Source organism: Dromiciops gliroides, chromosome 5 (assembly GCF_019393635.1).
Source record: "Dromiciops gliroides isolate mDroGli1 chromosome 5, mDroGli1.pri, whole genome shotgun sequence".
Lineage (NCBI taxonomy): Eukaryota > Metazoa > Chordata > Mammalia > Microbiotheria > Microbiotheriidae > Dromiciops > Dromiciops gliroides.
Window position 1 is genome coordinate 87663803 of NC_057865.1, and position 17782 is coordinate 87681584.

The following is a 17782-nucleotide window of genomic DNA, read 5'->3' on the forward strand; positions in this document are numbered from 1 at the left end:
TTTATTGACATTTTCTTTATGATGTTTGCTGTATGATGTATGTCATACCATTTAAGACTATAAACTGAGCGATGAACAACATTCCAGTCCTATATCTTGCCTAATACATTGTGGGCTCTTAATAAATACTCTTGAACAACAGTTAAAAGCACGGAATTACAGAGGTGGAATGGATCTAAGAGCTTATCAACTGTACTTGGCATGAGGGAGCCAAGTCCCAGAGAGGAAGTGACTTGTCTAAGCTCAAATGCCTAGTTAATAACAATCCTGATGAGAGTACTCTGTTCATTACTCTGTACGCTTTCTCATGGTGGTGCTTACCCTGGGTAGGATAAAGAACACTTGAAACATCTATACATACCCATATATAACATGCATGTATAAATTTATATACACACGTATATGTTTGTGTATGTGTACATGCTTATGTGTATGTGTATCTGTAGTGGTATGTGACCATCTGGCATGACACCTACTTACTGCCTTAGAGTATCTGCCATTAACTTCTACCACCAAACCCGTTTCTTCAGGGTACTTTTTGCTACCACCTCTACACTAAACTACAGAAACCAATATGGCATATTGGTTTAGCTTTGCACAAGCCAACCAAAACATTGTCAATGGTTGATTTACTTGTCCTAGCCAAGAAAATCTAACATTTGCTAATTAGATGTGTTTTTATTTCATGAACATCATTAAGATGTTAAATGTTGATGAAGGTGGGGTACCTGGGCATGTGGTACCCATTTACCTCTCTCTTTAATTCAGAGTTAGTGCAGGGCCTGGGCATAGCACTCTACAGTCTTATTCTGTGTAAGTCAGGAGGGTTGATGTTTGTGGCAAACTGCATCTAACCCGAGTCATGTAATTTCTGTAGGGCCAATGCAAGTTCTCTTGGCTCATAGCCTTGATGTGAATGATTATCTCCTATCTAAAAACAACCCCAGGCAAAGTCCACTAAGATATATGGTTTCTTCTAGACCAAAGGATACTTGGTCCTTCCATCTCACTGAATATTCCCTACTTTGTAGATATGGATCCCCTCCCCAGTACCCCAGCCTCTGCCCCACTTAATTTAAACCAGACATAAACTACAAGTTTGGCTGTTTTGGATAGAGACTTATGGAAATGTTTATCCCCTGCTTGTGTGACATAACAAAGTATCTAGTGGGGATGACACCTGAGCTTGGATGTAGTAATATGTAATAATCATTGCTACATGTAATTGATTCTTTTTATTCCTTTGATCAGACACCAGTAGCTGAGCAAGCAGAGATTAAGGTGTCTAGTAGGCACTTTGAAGCTTGTGGATTGATTTTTTTATGAGCCGCTTCAATGTTTTTTAAAAATCACAACTTACATAGACCTTACTTCAGTACTTAAATGGATATGTGACCTCATCAATGTGGTATTCTCCCATTGCAGTGGATCACAACCCATCCATTCCTCCTTGTCCTGTGTGATTCTTGGCCACATTCCTGGCATGCTGGGATCCATTCTCTTATTATTTTTACATTTTATGGATACCAGTGGAACACTAGGGCTGACCATCTTTTTCCCCTTATTTTTGCCACATAATCAGACCACCTCCTTTTATGTTCACGTTGTTGTTGAGTTGTTTTTCGGTTATGTCCAGTTCCTCGTGGCTTCATTTGGGGTTTTCTTGGCAAAGATACTCCTCCATTTTATGTTCATTCATTCCCACAGAGGTAGTAGTCATTGTGCCATTTTTTGGTGAATAGAGCAGGAAGGATCAGACCCATGATCAAAATAGGTCATCACTGGAATTAGGAAATAGCCTCCTTGCACTTAGCGTGCATCTTTCTGATGTCTAATCATTTCCAACTTTGATTCCTTAAACTTCTGGTTTTCAAAGATTTGGACTCACATAATATTGATAGAAGATTTGCATTTAAAAACAAATAAGCAGGGGCAGCTAGGTGGCACAGTGGATAAAACACCAGCCTTGGATTCAGGAGGACCTGAGTTCATATCTGGCCTCATACACTTGACACTTACTAGCTGTGTGACTTTGGGCAAGTCACTTAACCCTCATTGCCCCGACAAAACAAAAACAAAAACAAATAACCAAACCCAAATGCTTCTTTGTTCCAGGGAGTAGCTTGGGATCTTTGAAAACTGCAGAATTTTTCATTATTTTCTTTTTCCAATTCAATTTTGTACCCAATTTGTCCATGGTCAGTACATGTTCCAGATGCATATACTAATGTGCTAACTCAAAGGACTAACCATCAAAGAGCACACCATATTATGTACAATATATTTTTCATCATTTTGTTTTTATTTTTTATATAGATTGTTAGGCTGTTCTTTGGTTAATCATAACTATAATCTAGAAGCCTCTGTAATGTTCTTGGGTTTGATGTAGTCAACATAATGACATCCATAAACAGGAGAATTTGAAGGACCTCACATACTTTTCGCAAGACATCCGTGACAGTAGTGAACACCTTTGGCAAGCATACATTTCCTTATTTTATACCCCTACTTAACAATAAGAGTTAGAAGATTGTTGAACAGAGCTATCTATGTGGTTGAATTTGTCAAGGATTCTTTTATGTTGACATATGCATAAGAGGCTCCTTGTTAGAAGAGAACTGCATTTCAATCTATCAAGTCAAATGCTTTTTATTGTAATTCATAAATAATAAAGAAAGTTGTATTCTCTGCCCTTCTCAGTCAGTTATGTGACTGTAAAGGTGTGGACTACTACTGAGAAGAGTTTGCAAAAGCCTACCTGTTCACTTCTTGAATTTTTATTAGTGATATCTTTGATCCCTAATGGTTGTTTTTATAAAAATGTTTTTAAAGATAAAAATTAGGGGGGCATCTAGGTGGCGCAGTGGATAGAGCATCGGCCCTGGATTCAGGAGGACCTGAGTTCAAATCCGGCCTCAGACACTTAATACTTACTAGCTGTGTGACCCTGGGCAAGTCACTTAACCCCAATTGCCTCAGCAAAAAAAAAAAAAGCTAAAAATCAACATATGGGTTATTAGTAATTAATGACCTTTCAGTTCCCCTTTCTGGACATTAAATGTGATATTTTTCCCATGGTAGGGGGTGGAATCTTCCTGTCCTTGAAATAATCTTGTAAAAATGATACCTTAATGCTTCCAAGATCATGTCTTCTCTAGCACATATTTCTTCATTATGTAACGATCGGAATGATGCCACCTGCTGGAGACTTACTGTAGAAAAGTTCCGCCATGAAAGGGAGGTCTTTGAAGGCAAGAACATGCATCTTTTCTTTGGCATCAGGAAGTGATGTTGGCTAGTGGGAGGAAGAAGGAAGAGACTGGTGCTCTTTCTGGCTCTCTTTCCTGGGGACGCTGGTGGAGAAGGCAGCTAGAAATGCGCTCTCCCTTTAATAGATAGGAATCTAGGCCTTTCTTCTCTCTTTACCAAATTCTTATTCTCCTTAATAAATGCTTAAAAACCTAACTCTTGCTAAGGCTCATAATTTATTGGCGACCACTCATTAGATATTTTAGACAGACTAGCTAGAATTTTAGCCCTTAACAATTATATACTTGATCTGGTTTAGCCACTCTTAGGATCATAGGAACATAGATTTATAATTGGAAGCAATTTGAAGGTTAACTAGATTAATACCTCTTCCCATTTTACAGATGAAGAAACTGAAACTCAGAGAATTAGGTTGCCTAAGGTCTCAGAGGTAGTAAGTGACTAAAGTACCATTTTTACATCCTGGGGGGATCCAAATGTGAGAAATAGATCACTACAGAAACATTGACAAATTTGTCCCATTTGCCTCTGTCCTACCAGTTTCATTTATAAGTAATCATGGGACGATATTGTTCAGTTGGTTCTCAAGCCAAGCATTCTGCAGACTTGTGTTCATTTTCACTGCTTTTCACTGTTTTATGAGATGATACTACTTGTGATCTACCATCTAGAGTGTTTTACAAATGAGTTTGAATTTTAACCTGGTGTTGCCCTCCTTGGCTGCCATGTCTCTCCACTACATCGAGGATCAAATGTTTGCTAGCTAATATGGTCACTGGGCTTTTTGGCCCTCCTCATTTGGCAATTCTTCCTTCAGTTGAACTTTTATAGCAAATAGTGATAATCAAGGTCAGTGTCTTTACTGTTTCCCTTTTTTTGGGGGCTTTGATGGTTTATTTAATGAGGTCAACTTGAAGCTGTTGCAATTGTTTACAATGGCTTCTCATCCTTAGCCTTTCTTTTATTTTGATATTGACCTTCATTTTTGTTCTACCTTAGTCAATGGTCTTACTACAGCATTGCTAACATGACTCCCACATCAATAACTTGTCATTTCCTGTCTGTTAACATGCCTGTTAGGAGGTAGTAGAAAGAGTACTGGAGTTGGAGTCAGGAGATAGCTGAGTCTGAACTCCACTTTTGATACTAGCTATATGATCATGGGTAAGGCACTTAATCTCTATGAGCTACTGTTAGTTTTCTCATCTTTAAAATGGAGATAATAATGCCTGTAGTAGCTATCTAACAGGCCTCTTATGAAGGTCAAATGAGATAAAGTATATGAAGTACTTTGCAAATCTTAAAGGGCTTTATAAATGCCAGCTATTATTATTATGGGGTCAGTTTGATGTTTTGCAACATTATTTGGTGTTTGCCATGTCAGTTAGTTTCTGAATCTTTTCTGGAAAAAAGTATCCATGCTCTAGGCATGAAATCTCTGAGCAGTCTTTGACCTCTACATTCCTTTGAGGTCTTTCATTTCTCAAATCTGAGCCATATCTCGAAACATCTTTGCCTTGTGCCTACCTTCACATTGAAGTCATCAAGTCACCGTGTGTGTGTGTGTGTGTGTGTGTGTGTGTGTGTGTGTGTGTGTGTGTGTGTGTTAACAAGTTTTTTGTAGAATTTCTCTATCTCTGCATCCTCTCCTACTGATTTTAGCACATAAACTTCAATTATCTTCATGGTGGATTGCTTATTGCTTAGGCTCATCATGAGCACTGTACAACTAGATGACTAAGTGTCCCATGAAAATAATATTTATTATGGCCTTTGGATATTTTCTCTCCAAGGAAACATTCTTCTATTGAGCTCCAACTTCCTTTTGTCTTCTGATTTCATCTATATTGATAATATCAACACTGGTGTGGCCCATTTCTTCTAATGTATATTTGTTGATCATTGGATAAAGGTCTCACATTTAAGTACTTACTGTTAAATTAGTTTATAGACCATTTAAAACCTTTATGATTCTTAGTAACCTTTGGCCTTTTTTGCCATTCCATCACTACATCATCATATAGGTGAGAGAGCCAAATAGAACTGAAGACTGTTTAAATTTTTTCTTTGTTTCATGGGTTCCCATGGCCAAAAAAATTCATTACCTAATGAACAATCTGCTGGTTGTGAGTCTTACTGCATTTAGCCCTGCCCTCAGGTGATCCTTAGCACTGTCTACCTAAAGATGAAGTTTGGCCACTTAAATAAGTTTACATAACATACATTTGTAGTGGATCCAGTCAGCACCTTTGGGTGATTTTTCTTCAGCTTCATTCAGCAGCATTTATGTAGGAGCCAAGGCAGTGAATGGTAGGAGTGTTCCAAGGATGAGGCTTGTCAGAGGAAGATCAATGATACAAGGGTTAAAGAACTTAAGAGAATACTTATAGTTGATCTGGTTCACCATGGGGTCAAGATTTGGAAGGGAGGAGAATGTAGCTGGTGCATGGGGTGATGGCCTGGGAAAGAAAGGAAGAGTCAAGGGATTAAAGGTCAATGTTGGGATGAAGAGCAGATTTTGTGGTTGGAAGACCAGGGGACAGGTAGAATGACAATAGATTGTGATCAAATAAGGGAATTTTAGAATTCATAAACATGGAAGTTGTGATGGGTGTGGAAGTATCTGTGGGTAATGGCAAGATCAAGGGTGTGACCATATTTTAGATGGCTCAGGTAGGGTAGAGGAATACATCATCTGAAATAATTAAGTTGAAGAACTGTGATATTGGGATGTTTGAAGGAGTATCAGTATGTATATTGGGGATTAGAGAAAGAACTGTGAGCCAGGCACTGAACTCATTAAGGAGAGAAATATCCTGAAGGCTAGTAGACAACAGCTACTAGAATTTTTATTGTGTGGTAGTTGTGAATTGAATGAAGGAGGAGAGATTACTGTTGATAGAGGGAGAACCTGAAAGTGGCATGGGAAGCAAGGAATATTTAAAATTCTCTACTTTGGCCAGTGAGATAGGAAATGAATAAAAGTACAATTAATACTGGAAAGGGTGGCCATAGAGGCTCTCTGATCAGGAGGTAGCCAGGTCTCAGTGAGAGCCAGAAGATGGAATGAGTGGGAAAGATGAAAACAAGATGCCTATGGAGCAGGCATTCCAGAGAGCACAGTGAAAGGGGTGGGTAAGAGTGGGTCATTGCCAGATGGACAGGAATATGGCAATAGAGGACTGAACCAAAGTTTGTGGGATGGAAATTACTCACAACTCTGGTCTCGCTTTTTGGAAAACACCTAAAAGCATAATTTGTTAATTTGTTTGATTCCTTGTTTTCCTTTTTACACAGACTGTAGTGTTGGTATAGGGCAGCATGTTTGTTTTTTGCAGTAGACCTTTCCTTTTCCCCTCATTGTGAATGCCTTTGCCTTAAGATTATCTTCCATTTGCTTTGTACATATCTTATATGTCCATTTTTTTTTTTCATGTTGTCTCCTTCATTAGAATTCAAGCTCCCAGGGGCAGCTAGGTGGCGCAGTGGATAGAGCACCAGCCCTGGAGTCAGGAGTACCTGAGTTCAAATCCAGCCTCAGACACTTAACACTTAACTAGCTGTGTGACCCCAATTGCCTCACTAAAAAAAAAAAAAAAAAAGCAAGCTCCTTGAGAACAGACCTATTTTGGCCTTTCTTCATATCCCCAGTGCTTAGCACATTGTAAGCACTTAATAAATGCTTGTTGACTGACTTCTTACTTGATTTACATATGTAAGTTATTAATACTTTGGCCAAGTATGCCAAAGATCAGTCATAGGTAAATTCAAGAACATTACAGAGGCTTATAAGGGATACATTTGGGCTGTATTATCCTACATCCTTGTCTCACTAATCTGTATCTTATTGTTGAGCTTGGTCTTATTTTTCCATATTGGGGAGTTTGTCCTAGTATTGTCATTTTGTATAACATGCCCACGTAGGAGTATAGATGGTAATGCAGTTTGCATTGTTCCCCCTAGGGATTACAAGCTCCTGTTGAGAAATCAGGTGTTGAATGTTGTGATTGTTTGAGGCCCAACTAGCCTCAAGTGAAGCTTTCACTGATATTGTTCTGTTGACTATAAGTCGAACATAATGAGATGTATTCTCCTTAGTGCAAGCCAAGTCAGTCCCTGATAGCAAGTTAAGCATTTAAGGAGATGTGTTCTCTATAGTAGCATTTAGAATTTACCTGTATTACTTTAAATTAATTTTTAGTCTTGTTCTATTACCTAATCACCTCTGGGAAGAAGGCATACCATTGCTTCTGAATTGAGGACTGTTGCATGTATTGTTCCAAATTGCTAAATAGTATTTTGAGTGACAGCACACATTCAAAAGAAGATGCTCAGCAAACTTTGCACTGCATACGTAATTATAGGAACAGAAGAGACTCAGCATCTAGTGAGCTTTCTCATTTTCCTCAAAGCAGTATTTTTGCTATTTTATTATTAGTCTTTAATTATTTACTTTTTCCAAAAATATCTAAATGAAAATTTTAGCATTTCGTGGGTCCCAATATAGAAACCAAATTCCACTTGTTGCAGTGAAAGCTTCAGTGACCCTCTTTTCTTTTTTCCCTTTTTTTGGGGGCTACTTTATTCCTAGGCTGTTCTCCCTTCTACTCACTTCCCAATTGAAAAAAAAAAAAAGAGCGAAACAAAACCCTTTTACAAAATATGTATAGTTGAGCAAAACGTATTCCTACATGGGTCATGTCCAAAAATGTATGTCATTTTTGTCATTGAGTGCTTTTTCAGAAAATGGACTAGCATGCTGCTTCATCAGTCCCCTGGGATTGTGAGTGGTCATTGCATTGATCCAAGTTCTTAAGGTTTTAAAGTTGTTTTTCTTTGCAATGGTGCTGTTATTGTATAAATTGTTCTGATTTTGCTCACTTACTTGTGCCACATCAAGTAATATCTATTGATCACCACTGTGCTGTGGGATATACCAAGAGGATTAAAGACACAGTCTTGGATTGTACCTTTTATGAATTTACAGTCTAATTTAAGGGAGGTAAGATCTGTACAGAGATAATACTTAAAACAGAATATTGAATGTGTGTGTATATATATGTACACGCACATATATACATATGTACACATGCATATATATTCATAACAGAATGTTCTAAGTGTTATAAGAAAGGTACAAGGCAAGTACTGGGCGGGGGGGGGGGTCAGAAGAGGGAGAGCTCACTTTTGTTTGATGGAACTGGGGAAGATGTTATATAGCATGAGGGAGCATTTAAGTTGCTCCTTGGAAAGTACAGGGACAATTTCAATAGGTAGAAATGGGGCAGTGGAGGAAGGTACTCCAAGAAAACAGAAGAATGTGTGCCAAGGTTAGAAGAATGATGAGTAGCCCAGTGTAGGGTAGATATGAGAAGCAGTAACACATAATGCTAGAAAGGCTTGCACATCTGCCTTTTAGTTTTCACTCAGTCCATAGACCTGCTGTACAAAGTCCTTCTCTAGTGCTTCATTGTGGTATGGAAGAGACCCTGAGTTCTCAGTGGCTATACCAGTAGGGTGCAAGCTTTGGCAGGCCCTTCTACTCCAAAAGGCAGCACAGTATGTCTGCTTTGTGAGGACCATCCTAGCTAAACACAAAGTGGTTCATCTCTCATAGGTTGACCACTTGATCATGAATTTTAGTCATGGCTATTTATGAAATAAAATTTTTTAAATTATCCCCCAGTCCTATCTAGTCTCATTTCCCTTCAGTATTGGTAGCAGAAGGGCAGTAATTGGGACAAGGGTGCTAAGAATGACAATTTTTAGACCATTTATCAATATTACATTAGCTGTTTGTAATCTAAAGTGAAATCTTTGCACTGGTGACCGGTGAGTAGATGTATTAACAAAACTAAGTTGCATTAATATTGGTTCTCACTATAAATGAAACCAGAAGATGAAGTTGCTGCTAAATGAAAGAATGACTCCCAAGCTCTCCTTGAAGGGTCAGATAAACAAGTTGGTTTTATTGCATATCTAGAGGAGATAGAAATTGTTTAATGGAACACTTGGTAATCTTGTCATGGTATACATTTGCATTAATCCCTGGGACAATGAAGTGCCTCCTAGGTGAGACCTGTAACCACTTAGAAAAGCTTGATCAAACACATAAGGAAGACCAAGTAAATAAAGAATGTCACTTGCTCAGATTATGACATGCAGTTGTATGAACAACACATAGAGCACGTCCATCATTGTGTATATCTGGTATCTACAGTACAGATAGACAAGTAAATTTGTAGCTAAGAATCTCAGAGAATGAGTAGGTGTAAATGGCTTTTGAACTGCATTGTTGGAGGGAGCATTCAAACCTATGAAGCCACAGATCAATTTTGAGTAGTAACAAGCTACAGCATGCACAAAAGAGGGTAAGCCAAGATGGTGAAGGACTGGAGACCATGCAGTGCAAGTATCAGCTGATGAAATTGGTGATTATTTAACACAGAGAAGAAAAGACTTAGGGGAAACATGTTAGCTGTCTTAAAGTATTTAATGAACGGTCTCATTAAAGAGAGATTAGATTTCATGTGCTTGGCTCCTGAGCACAGAACTAGGAATAATATGTGGAAGTTGTAGAGACACAAATTTCAGCCTGTTATAAGGAATACTTCCTGACAATGAGAATTACCTAAAATTGGAATGTGCTGCCTCTGTAGAGTGGGAGTTTCCCATTCCTGAGTCTTAAGAGTAGAGGTTAGTTGATTACTTCTTAGGAATATTGAAGAGGGAATTCTGTTCAAGGTGCATATTAGACTAAGTGACTCTGATGTTCCTTTCAAGTCTGAGATAGTATAATCCCTTGACACTTGAAATTCAGTTTTTATACTCAGCTAAACATACAAAATTATATGTTAAAACAATATTCAGTCTGATTTCTGACTTCGGAATTAATATTCTTTATTGGTTCCTATCTCTGGTGCAGTGTTCCTCCTGTTCCTCATATGTAAACATAGTATAATTAGTGATAATCTAGTAGATGTTTATCATCATCCTCTGTCTATTGCCTATGGGACGTATATTCCCCATAAGTCTTATTTTCCATATTCTGTCTGTGGAACACTATTTTTATTAAAAGAGGCAGCATGCTGTAGTGTAAAGGTATCACGGTATAGTGGAAACAACATTGGACTCAGAACCAGAAGGCTTTGGGTTCAAATCCTTACTCCACTAATAATTTGGGAGCAATTCTGTGTTTAACAAAGTGTGAAATAGAGTACAGAAGTGTAAAACTGGAAACTGAGGGAAGAAGGTTGTTGAATGATAGAGTAAGAATCACTGCATCCTGTCCAGATCTTTGCTGTTGACTTCAGCAAACCTTTGATCATTCTATCCCCCCCAATATGTTTAATACCTAGCTTAGCATCTTCTCCACCCTAACACCTTCCCACTTAAAGTAACTTGGCCTCCTAGTTCCTCAAGCTCCTCAGTCTGTATGACTTCTATCTCTAGTCTACAGCATCCTCGCAGAAGAGTAACCATAACATAGAGGTCCTTTTTCATCCTTATCCCCATCAAATAAAGTTGCCTGAGGTGCCAGAATTCTTAGTTCTGGCTCTATACCTCATGTTTCCCCATCATTATATTGGTGGGGGGAGAGAGGGGGATAGAGAGGGAGGGAGGGAGAAATAGAGAGAGAGAGAGAGAGAGAGAGAGAGAGAGAGAGAGAGAGAACAAAAATACTTGCAATAACTACTGACAGAATGATAAGCAAAATGCTTTGCAAATTTTAAAGCACTATATCAATGTGAACTATATATGATGCTTTAAATTTCATTTTCCCCATATTTTCTTTTGTCATCTGCTATTCTTAAGCCACTAAATTGTGTAACAGAAACTGAAGACTCAGTTTTTAGGTTGTAAGGCTATAGAAAATAGTGAAGCAATTCTTAGACTAGGAGTCAGGAGACCTGGGTTCTAGTCCAAACTCAACCACTTTTGGTGTTATCATAAGTGACTTTACATGTCTGTATCACTGTGTCCTCATCTGTAAAGCAAGAGGGTTTGGTTAGGTGAACTCTAAGTCTTTACTAACTTTGTCTATGATTATGTGGGTTAGATCATGGCACCTATTGATGAAGTGTGAGATAATTTTTTAAAAGAACCCTATATCATTAAAAAAATTTTTTAAAACCTCATTTCACCACTAAGTGAAAGATATAAGAATATAATTCTTACTCTGCTTATGCTTGTTGGTTACCTAAACATCCACAATTTTTGATTCAATAAAACAAAAAATGCTACCTTAGAGTCTCTTTTCCAAAAAGGTGTCTTCTTTTCATACATCAAAATCCTTCAAGATTTCTTGAAAGATATCACTATAAACAGTTCTGTTCAATGACCCTTTGACCATACATATCAGGTAAGGCATAAAATAAAGAAATATATGCTTGTTGCCAAAGGCATTCATCACTGTGATGGAGAAGATCATTGCAGAGCTCAAGTTGAAGAAGGATTCCCTATAGATGATGAGGTTCTCCTAATGATCCTGTTTATGGATGATACTGTAGCAATTGCATCAAAGCCTGGGATATTGCCTCTTTGAGGAGACCCATAACCACTCAAAGGAGTTTGGCTTGACCATCCACATATGAAAGACCAAATGGATGAAGAATGTCTGTTTCCAAAATTGTGACATGCATTTGTATGGATGACATATAGAGATTGTTCATTAGTATGCATATCTGGAGGAGACCTTAGATGGTGTTAAAGTTGAACAGGAGAAGGATAGTAGAATGGATTGCCTTTTTTAAATGACAAAGCTCCTTTAATGACCCTAATCACTCCATGGAAGCAGTTGTCCATCTTTTTTTTTTTTTTTTTTAGTGAGGCAATTGGGGTTAAGTGACTTGCCCAGGGTCACACAGCTAGTAAGTGTCAAGTGTCTGAGGTCGAATTTGAACTCAGGTCCTCCAGAATCCAGGGCCAGTGCTCTATCCACTGCGCCACCTAGCCGCCCCTGGTTGTCCATCTTTTTAATACCATTACATTGCTGATGTTGCTATGTGGCAGTGCAACATGGAATACCGCAATCCCCAAGGAATTAAAAATGAACATCGCACAGAGGGCAACGAAGAGGCATGTTGTGATTATGTGCAGGCTACAACATATAAGCAATTAGGCACTCAAAAAAAAAGAATAGAAGTAAAAGATGTCAAAAGGAATTGAATGATAGGAAGAGAAAATGGACTTATTTGTTGAGGGTGAGAAATGACAGGTAGACAGCCAGAACATTACACTGATACCCTCAGAATATCAGGAGAGATTAAGGAAAGCTACAAGTGGACTCCCTGTGGTTAATCTATGAGTGAACATGGACAAAAATCACAGTGGATGGTCAGGCATGGGTGGCTTGAGATCTGCATTGTTGGAGAGAACTTTTGAAGATCACAGATCTATTTGAGTATTGAATAAATAAATGTTTTATTGCTGTCACTTCCCAGTGATTTTTTCTTTCCCATCCCATTGGAATCCTACCACAAAATAAAGAATTACTAAAAAAAAAACAAAACTAAACTAACCACATTGGCCATGTCTGGAAATATGTCTCTTATTCTGTACTTAGATAGTTTATCACTTATACACTGAGACCAGGGAGGCACATGCAGTGTGATATTTGCATCCTGACACTATTGATAACAGTACGTATATGTATGTACTGCTTTACATAGACAACATACCACTTCCCAACCATTTCACCTTCCTCCTACCCCTTCCCAACGGTAGCTCCTCCATTATGCGTCACCTTCTCCATTAGAACATAAACTCCTTGAGGTCAGGGCCTTTCTTGCTTGCTTGGTTTTTTTTTATGTCCAGCACTTAGTACGACTAGCACATTATAAACACTTGATAAAAGCTTTTTCAGTCATTCATTCTTCATTGCCATTAAGATAAAATACAGATAGCTCTGTTTGGTTTTTAAAGCCCTTTTCACTATAGCTATAGTCTCTTTTCCCAGGTTGATCATACATTACTCTTCCTTCAAATGCTCTATGCTACTTCCAGATTGGGCTGTGTTAGAATGTAAGCTCCAAGAGAGTAGGGATTATTTCTTTTCTTTGTATTTGTATCCATAATTTCTATCCCAGTGCTAGGCACATAAGAGGTTATTTTAAAATGCTACTTGATTGATTGCTATTCCCCACCTATAATATTCTGGCTCTTTTCTCCTTTGTATAGACTGATGCCTGGAATGGGCTTGCTTTTTCTTTACAACTATCCTAATTGTAATACTTATTTAGCTTTCTGTGTTCTTTAGGGTGATAGTACCCATTCCCATTTTCCAATTATTGCCTCTTTGAGCTGCTTTTCAAAGAAACAGATTATTTTCTCTATTTAAGATGGATGCTTAGGGAGGTTTCATGGTTCACTAAACACTGTAGGGCCTCCTCAATAAGCTCCATAGCCTCTCAAAAGAGAAGCAGCCCAGTAATTCACACAGGAAAACCTAATGAATGAAGAATGCAGACTATAACATGCAGGTGGATATGCAGTCCAGTCACTTAGTCTATCATTATGTATATCGGGATGGGCCCAGAATTGAAGAGGAAAAGGAGAATGAGTCGGATCATATTTGAGAAAACACCACTTTTGATGATCCCAAGAAGCTTCCTACCACAAAAGCATATCTTTTTAACACCAGTATTTTCCTGTGTCATATTATATGACTGTGAATTAATTAAGATCAATGAAAACTCAGAAGAATCATGGTTGCAGGTAACCCCAAGGGAATGGAATAAGCATTAATGTAGCACCTACTATATTCTAGGCATTGTGCTAAGTGCTTTACAAATATTATTTGATACTCATAGCAACCCTGTGAGGTAGATGCTGTTACCATCCTCATTTTGCAGTTGAAGAAAATGAGGGACAGAGGTTAAAGTGATCTGCCCAGGGTCACACAGCTAAGACACAGTGAACAAGATTTATAGCAGTGTAAATGGCTGATAACTTATTACCAAGGACTCGTTTGTGTAAGAAAAGTAACATAAATGACATTACCAAGAATCTGTATGACCAGGAAGGAGGTGAATCAATTGTGTACTACTTCATATCCTACTGTCCATCACAACCAAAAAGCCACAGTGACCATGTCTTATTTCATGTTCTCTGGCCCTCTTCTCCTTGCTAACTGCCTTGATCTGTGAACATATTCTTTTCCCCTCCCCCCCGCCCCCACCCCATGTCTACTCTCCTCCTTCTGGAGCCATGAACTATGATAAAATCAACTCTGCCATTGTTCCCAGATAGGACATATCAATATATTGCCCTTTGGCCCCATTTACCATTCAAGTAACTTATGCTGAGACCCTAGAGAGGAGACTGCCCTTGGGGGTAATGGTTAGGAAAGAATTTCACTTTCTTCCCCACACCCTGGTCAATGACCAAATTATTCAGAAACTGGAATAGTTGGAAATACCATTCTGTCAGAAAGGAATGGAATGAGTATTTATTAAATACCTTCTATGGGTCAAGCATTGTGCTAAGAACTTTACTAATACTAATCTCATTTGATCCCCTACCCTGGATTCAGGAGGACCTGAGTTCAAATCCTGCCTCAGACACTTGACACTTACTAGTTGTGTGACCCTGAGCAAGTCACTTAACCCTCATTGCCCTGCAAAAAAAAAAAAAAAAGAAGACCCATCATGGTGGACTCAATAGAGGAATGGATCATTAGAACCCAGAAGTGATCTATGTCTAGAACTTTACAAGGACTCTAAGAATGAAGAGAACTTCTTACCAGTAAGGGTACTAGTAGGATCTGGGAGGTACCTCTTAGTCACATGAGTTCTCTAAATGTGTGTGCCTCACCACCACTGCAATTTGAGTTTGAATCCATTTTCTTCAGGGACCTTATATATACAAGAATAGAATGTCCTTCTGGCTTGAGGATTGTTTTGTCCCAATTGTTCTTGCTCTATCTTCTTGGTAAATTCCTTTTCTAAAAGTTAGTGGAAATAAATTCATTGATGAAGAGGAACATACTGGTGGGGTAGCTTGACTTGCAGTCCTAAGAACTCAGCCTTGCAGGATTACTCCTAGAATCCTGAGAATAGCAGCAAGCTGCTTTCTAGGAAGGTGGCCTGCCAATGCAAATAGGAGTTGGAGAAATAACCTCAGAGGAAGTGCTACTACTGCTCCTTGATGCAAGCTGTGTTTATTCTAGTGCCTAGCTATTGCTGTCTTCTGTTCTGCAGCTTACTTCAGCCACTTTTCCATTCATTCATCTTGCCCAGCCATGTTACAATTCCTAATAGGCACTTTGATGTAGAAACTCGCTCACCACAATGCCTTCTTTGCCCCAGAGCTTCCTGTTCTCCTCTGGAAGCTGTTACTCTTATTTTTTGCACATGTAACTTGGTTTTATTATGCCTTTCAGATGGGTCATAACTTACTTGTGCAGCTGGCACCACAAGTAGCATAATCTGGATTTGAACCCAGAACCTGTATTTTCTTTTTTTAAAAAGTTAATAAAGTATTTTATTTTTTTCCGTTATATGTAAAGATAGTTCTCAACTTTTGTTTATACAAGCTTTCCAATTTCAGATTTTTCTCCCTCCCTCCCCTAGACAGCAGGTAATCTGATATAGGTTTTATACATATATATATATATATATATATATATATATATATATATATATATATACACATACATACATACACACACACATACACACACATAATAACATTAATCCTATTTCTGCATTAGTCATGTTATAAGAGAAAAATCAGAGCAATGATGAAAAACCTCAAAATAGAAAAAACAGCACCAAAAACAAAAGAAATAGTATGGTTCATTCAGCATCTATACTCCACAGTTCTTTTTTTTTTTTCTTGGATTTGGAGATCCTCTTCTATCATGAGTTCCCTGGAACTCTTCTGTACCATTGCATTGGTGAGAGGAATATAGTCCATCACAGTAGATCAACACTCAATGTTGATGATACTGTGTACAACGTTCTTCTGGTTCCGCTCATCTCACTCATCATCAGCCCATGCAAGACCCTCCAGGTTTCTCTGAACTCCTCCTGCTCATCATTTCTTACAGCACAATAGTATTCCATTGTATTCATATACCACAACTTGTCCAGCCATTCCCCAATTGATGGGCATCCCCTCAACTTCCAATTCCTTGCCACCACATAAAGAGCAGCTCTAAATATTTTTGTACATGTGGGTCCCTTTCCCCTTTCCATGATTTCTTTGGGAAAAAGACCCAAAAGTGGTATTGCTGGGTCAAAGGGTATGGACAGCTTTATCGCCCTTAGGGCATAATTCCAAATTGCTCTCCAGAATGGTTGGATCAGTTCACAGCTCCACCAACAATGCATTAGTGTTCCAATTTCCCACAGCTTCTCCAACATTTATTATTTTCCTTTTTTGTCATTTTAGCCAATCTGATAGGTGTCAGGTGGTACCTCAAAGTTGTTTTAATTTGCAACTCTCTAATCATTAGAGATTTAGAGCATTTTTTCATATGGGAATAGATAGCTTTGGTTTCTTCATCAGAAAACTGCCTGTTGTCATTTTTACTATATTAGCTCTGCCTATCCATGAGCAATTGATATCTTTCCAATTATTTAGATCTGATTTGATTTGTGTGAAGAGTGTTTGGTAGTTGTGTTCATAGAGTTCCTGGGTTTGTCTTGGCAAGTAGACTCCCAAGTATTTTATATTATTTACCGTTACTTTAAATGGAATTTCTCTTTCTATCTCTTGCTGCTGGACTTTGTTGGTCATGTATAGAAATGCTGATGATTTATGTGGATTTATTTTATATCCTGCTGCTTTGCTAAAGTTGCTAATTGTTTCAAGTAATTTTTGAGTTGATTCTCTAGGATTCTTTAAGTATACCATCATATCATCTGCAAAGAGTGATAGTTTTGTTTCCTCCTTGCCTATTCTAATTCCTTTAATTCCTTTCTCTTCTCTGATTGCTAAAGCTAACATTTCTAGGACAATATTAAATAATAGGGGTGATAATGGACATCCCTGTTTCACCCCTGATCTTATTGGGAAGGCCTCTAATTTATCTCCATTGCATATAATACTTGCTGCTGGTTTTAGGTAGATACTGTTTATTATTTTAAGGAAAGCTCCACCTATTCCTAATCTCTCGAGTGTTTTTATTAGGAATGGGTGCTATATTTTGTCAAAAGCTTTCTCTGCGTCTATTGAGATAATCATATGATTTTGGTTGGTTTTCTTATTGATGTGGTTAATTATGTTAATAGTTTTCCTAATGTTGAATCAGCCCTGCATTCCTGGTATAAATCCCACCTGGTCATATTGTATTATCCTGGTGATCACTTGCTGTAATCTCCTTGCTAATATCTTATTTAAGATTTTAGCATCAATATTCATTAGGGAAATTGGTCTATAATTTTCTTTCTCTGTTTTTGCTTTGCCTGGTTTTGGTATCACCACCATATTTGTGTCATAAAACGAATTTGGTAGAACTCCTTCTTCACCTTTTTTTCCAAATAATTTGTATGATATTGGAATTAAT